At 38.0% G+C, this 5833-nt stretch overlaps 1 pseudogene; it reads right to left on the reverse strand.

Annotated features, from left to right (window-relative positions):
• Positions 1-2594: 2594 nt before the first annotated feature.
• LOC107721046 (venom prothrombin activator vestarin-D1-like) overlaps positions 2595-5833 on the reverse strand; it is a 9553-nt pseudogene continuing 6314 nt past the window's right edge.

Consider the following 5833-nt stretch of genomic DNA (forward strand, 5'->3'; position numbering starts at 1 on the left):
TCTTCATCAGTATTTGTGTTTTTTTCCCCCCCAAGTGCAAATGTCTAAAAATTCTTAAATCAAGAAATCAATTTACTTGAGAAGAAAAACTACATAAGATAAAAGGTCTTTTTTTCTGAGAAAGTGGTCAAAATGAAGTGAGTTTTTGATTAAAACAAGAACAAATATCTGTCAATGCGCTCAGAAAAATCTACTTAATGTAAAAGAAAAAATAATTCGTACCACACTGACGGATATTTTTTCTAGTTTTAAGCATAAACTCACTTCATTTTGTTCAGTTTCTCAGAAAACAAGATTTCATTTTCCATCTCAAATCCCGATTTAAAAATTTTCAGATATTTTAATTAGAAAACAAGACAAAAATACTGAGGAAGATTTGATTTTTTTTTTTCAGTGAATGCACATTTAATATCATGACTATGAATTTTTCGTCTCAGATTTAAGACTTTTTGAGGCCTTCATTTGTGAAAGGGCGATTTAAGACTTTATAAGACATTTTTAAGACCTGTAGGAACCCTGTTATGCAAATATCGTCCCTGAATATGACACTCTGAGAGTCCTCTACACCCCACCCATGGTAACTCTCGTTCATTTTATGATGCTTGGATGGAACAGTATGATAACGAGGTTGATTATGAGGAAACAATCTGTGAACAAATCCACCAACCTGACCAGAGTGGCGCTGCGAGCAAACCAGCAGTTTGTCATGGGACAGGTGGTTTAACATGAGGTTCCCTTGAAGATCTGTTGAACCTGAAACTTCCTTCCAGCACGCTCTTCTTGAAGACCATCTTCTGTGTCAGCTCTACTACAGCCATGTCATTCTCAGCTTTGCCATCAGCATAGAGCGGGTGGATGTGCACCTGCTTTACCTGAAGCGTCTGCTCTCCTGCTTCAAATGAGGTCACCCTTTTACCTGTAGAGTTTAAGCATGTTACAAAACTGTCGTTCAGCATGTTTCATTTCACTTCCGAAAACATGATGGCACTCACCCACTGCCACCTGAAAGTCGCTGTACTTGCTAACACACTGGGCTGTGGTGAGACCATGTTCTCCTTGAAGATCACCCCACTGCAGAAGCCAACTGATCCATGTCGCAGCATCGCCTTTGAAAAAATGAATACATATGGATGGATGGTTCAAATACTGTTCAGAATTTGGATTTGGATCATTAGACCCTGCATTAAACCCCTTTGTTGGATTAAAGCCTGTTTACACCTGGTCACTTCATGCATGTTCTCTGATCGGATATCAATCTGATTTTTACAAACTCTTTCATTTACACTTGGCCACATGCATGTGTCTCCACAAAATGGATATATATCCGATCTTCACTTCCCGCGCTATATTTAAATTTAATGGAGTGCATGGCCCAACACATCACTGGTGTTCAGCTACCCTCCATCAAAGACACTTAACTCAAAAGCTGCCTACGAAGGGTGAATAATTTACGCTTATTTATATACATTGGCTATTTGCATTTCTGGTTAGATGCTAACTGCATTTCATTGGCCCTGTACTTGTACTCTGCAAAATGACAATAAAGTTGAATCTAATCTAATGGTACTACATATAAGTTTGCATCATCAAGCAACTAAAATAACAGAAAGAGATTGACACCGGGAAGCTTTGCGCATTCAAGTTATTATCCCGCTCATACCATTGTTACTTGCCAGCATGGACATCTTAAGAGTGTCATTGAGATGTGTGAGTGTGTACCCGCATCTGAAGACAGTCTTCTCTCTTTTTCAATATTATTTTTTATTTATGGCAAAGTGTCACACCATTATGTATGATAAAATGCAGTCAAGGTTACTCAACATCACGTGTTTACATATTTCTGAATAGTTGTTCCTATTATTGCTAAACACAGCCATGCAGATGATCAGTTCTTGTTGGTGCAATAAAGAAAGCAAGCTCTAATTGGTTTTAGTTTCTTGTTTATTCCATCTGCACTACTCATGGTCAATTAGTAATACAATGGTCATATACTGTACGTCTAATTTAGGAGTGTTTTGGTACAAACAAACAAAAATCCTTGACTAACATAAGTCAGAGAACTTAAATAATTAAAAACAATATGCATCAAGACCCCTTTATTACACATTCATTGTGTTACTCTGAAAGATTAATCAGTGCATGTTATTAAACAAAATGTGTTCGTAATCAGAATGTGAAAACGTTTTCCGTCTCTGCTACTGTAATCTACCGCAGGAAAAGTTCAGGACCAACAGCACAAATCTGATCAGTTAACTTGCCAGTTTACCATAACTTGCCATTTAACAAAAGAAGAAAAACAGTATGGTGCATCTCCTAAAATCAGTGATCTTGTAAGTACTCACTGTGTGGATGACCAGTACTAGGTTGATTGAACTAACTCTTCACAGGTGTTTTGGAACAGACATACCCTCAGTAAGTTCAGGGTACATATGACAGTAAGTTAACCTTGTTTTCTGGAATACCCCCCCATGTACTCCAACTTTTTCTAATGTTTCTAATTTGTTGTGTGCAATACCATAAGAACCTGCTCTGTGTACACAGTGGGAATGTAAACTAAAACAAAATCGTATACTGTATATTCATTCTTTCCTCTTTCACTGCGTTCGCATGAATGTGTTTAACCATGGCAAAAAGCGAGACACTTTCTGTAAGACATAGCCATGGGCTGCCGTGTCCCAAGATGCAGTCTGCTTTAGCTCGAGGTGTAGCACATGCCATTTTGTTGGTGACCTGAAGACAAAATAAAAGCACTATATTTAGCTACTTTAAAGAACTTTGATTCACTCTGCTGTTACCCCCATACTGTATATTCCTTTCCTCTGTTCCCCCTTTTATTTTGAACAATTTGTGCTCCAGCTGATCCCAAGACCTCAATATTGATAATAGACCTGAAAAACTAAATCTTTGCAGGGGCTTCTACAATGCAAGGTTGTTCATAGAGCCTCATGTTATCTAGTAATGTTACTAGAGCTTAATCCGGGGTTTTGTGAAGGTAAATTCAATAGACCTTTTCAAGACCAAGTAAAGAATATGTAAGGAATGATTTGAAGGGAACATAATACGTCATATGTTCTCTAAAGCACACAATATTCTGCAGTAGCTTCAAAGTTTGAAAATATAACTTTCAACAGATCTTTATTATTTTTTTCTGGAAATAAATATTACTGTACACTCTGATCACGCTGCAAAAAAAAGTATTGTCCTTCTTCATCAGTATTTGTGTTTTTTTCCCCCCCAAGTGCAAATGTCTAAAAATTCTTAAATCAAGAAATCAATTTACTTGAGAAGAAAAACTACATAAGATAAAAGGTCTTTTTTTCTGAGAAAGTGGTCAAAATGAAGTGAGTTTTTGATTAAAACAAGAACAAATATCTGTCAATGCGCTCAGAAAAATCTACTTAATGTAAAAGAAAAAATAATTCGTACCACACTGACGGATATTTTTTCTAGTTTTAAGCATAAACTCACTTCATTTTGTTCAGTTTCTCAGAAAACAAGATTTCATTTTCCATCTCAAATCCCGATTTAAAAATTTTCAGATATTTTAATTAGAAAACAAGACAAAAATACTGAGGAAGATTTGATTTTTTTTTTTCAGTGAATGCACATTTAATATCATGACTATGAATTTTTCGTCTCAGATTTAAGACTTTTTGAGGCCTTCATTTGTGAAAGGGCGATTTAAGACTTTATAAGACATTTTTAAGACCTGTAGGAACCCTGTTATGCAAATATCGTCCCTGAATATGACACTCTGAGAGTCCTCTACACCCCACCCATGGTAACTCTCGTTCATTTTATGATGCTTGGATGGAACTGTATGATAACGAGGTTGATTATGAGGAAACAATCTGTGAACAAATCCACCAACCTGACCAGAGTGGCGCTGCGAGCAAACCAGCAGTTTGTCATGGGACAGGTGGTTTAACATGAGGTTCCCTTGAAGATCTGTTGAACCTGAAACTTCCTTCCAGCACGCTCTTCTTGAAGACCATCTTCTGTGTCAGCTCTACTACAGCCATGTCATTCTCAGCTTTGCCATCAGCATAGAGCGGGTGGATGTGCACCTGCTTTACCTGAAGCGTCTGCTCTCCTGCTTCAAATGAGGTCACCCTTTTACCTGTAGAGTTTAAGCATGTTACAAAACTGTCGTTCAGCATGTTTCATTTCACTTGCACTCACCCACTGCCACCTGAAAGTCGCTGTACTTGCTAACACACTGGGCTGTGGTGAGACCATGTTCTCCTTGAAGATCACCCCACTGCAGAAGCCAACTGATCCATGTCGCAGCATCGCCTTTGAAAAAATGAATACATATGGATGGATGGTTCAAATACTGTTCAGAATTTGGATTTGGATCATTAGACCCTGCATTAAACCCCTTTGTTGGATTAAAGCCTGTTTACACCTGGTCACTTCATGCATGTTCTCTGATCGGATATCAATCTGATTTTTACAAACTCTTTCATTTACACTTGGCCACATGCATGTGTCTCCACAAAATGGATATATATCCGATCTTCACTTCCCGCGCTATATGCAAATTTATTGGCGTTCACGTCAACGAACGCACCAGATATGCGCTGCATTTTATCCATCATCAGCTAATTTCAAGATCAAAGACTGCAAAGTTACTTATAAGTTAGTCTTAATACTTTTGATGAAGATGATTGTGTGTCTGCGAATTGCGTTCAGTTTCATTTGCGCATCGGAAATACTCAGCTACTCATCCGCGGCGATACGCGCTGCATTAGCGCTGTCATATCTGCCTATAACATGTCATAGAGCCTATAACACGCTCTCTCACATTTATTATTTTAACATTTAGGGAGGAGTTTACACTTGTCCAGTTTCATCTAGAATGTGGCCCAGAGAACCTCCTGAAGTGGTTTGAGAGACCGGATTTAAATCCGTCTCGAAAGTGTTTCGGAGGGCATTTACACCTGGTCTTTTCACTATCGGATAGCTATCCGATCAGAGAAAATGCATGAAGTGACCAGGTGTAAACAGGCAGAAAAATTCTGACTCTGCTCATTCAACTCTAACAGCACTTAATTCAAGTAGATATGCATGACGTAAGGCTGGAATACACATTTAAATCTGAATTGATGATTAAACACTAGTCATCATACACTTGCTGACTTTGTAAATAGTTACAGAGGAAACACTGTCCGAAGCAATCAGAGTCTGTGACCATCATACACTACGTGATTTTTCTGTGAAATCTGTGAACTCAAATCTGCAGACTGGCTCTGACTTTCGTCAACTTGCAGTGTGAAGCAGCAGAGTGTATGTAAACAGCAAACAATGTCTGGAAGATCAAGTGTGGATTATTCAGACAATCTTCTGAGCCGCAGGTGAGTCCTTCATAGTCTGACTGTATGTTAGCTGACTGACATCTGTCCCACTGACTCAAACTTGCCACTTTTCCACATGGAAATGTCACTAAAGAGAACAGTAAATGTTTACTTAGAGATGATTTAGTATTGATTGTACTCAGGTATTAACACTCCCCAAACGCACTTGTTTAGCACATTTGAAGCTGGCTTTAGTGAGTAAATAATGAATGGATAATGAATGGTCAATTCTTACTTAGAAACAGATACATTTTATTGGTTTAATATGGCTGAACATTTCTCTCTTCCCATCACTCTCCCCGAGCACTACTAAACAAATCCCATTCTGTGTTCATACCATGGTAAAATATGCACTTAGTTACGGTTCCACTGTAAAATTATTTTGGTGTTTTTAAAATACTATTATAAACGGAGAGTTCCGGTGCTTGATTCTGATTGGCTGAGCCAAGTTCAAAGCTGTTGTAAATTACACTACA

The sequence above is a fragment of the Sinocyclocheilus rhinocerous genome, unplaced genomic scaffold, assembly GCF_001515625.1.
Source record: "Sinocyclocheilus rhinocerous isolate Xijiao unplaced genomic scaffold, SAMN03320098_v1.1 scaffold1232, whole genome shotgun sequence".
NCBI classification, from domain to species: Eukaryota; Metazoa; Chordata; class Actinopteri; order Cypriniformes; family Cyprinidae; genus Sinocyclocheilus; species Sinocyclocheilus rhinocerous.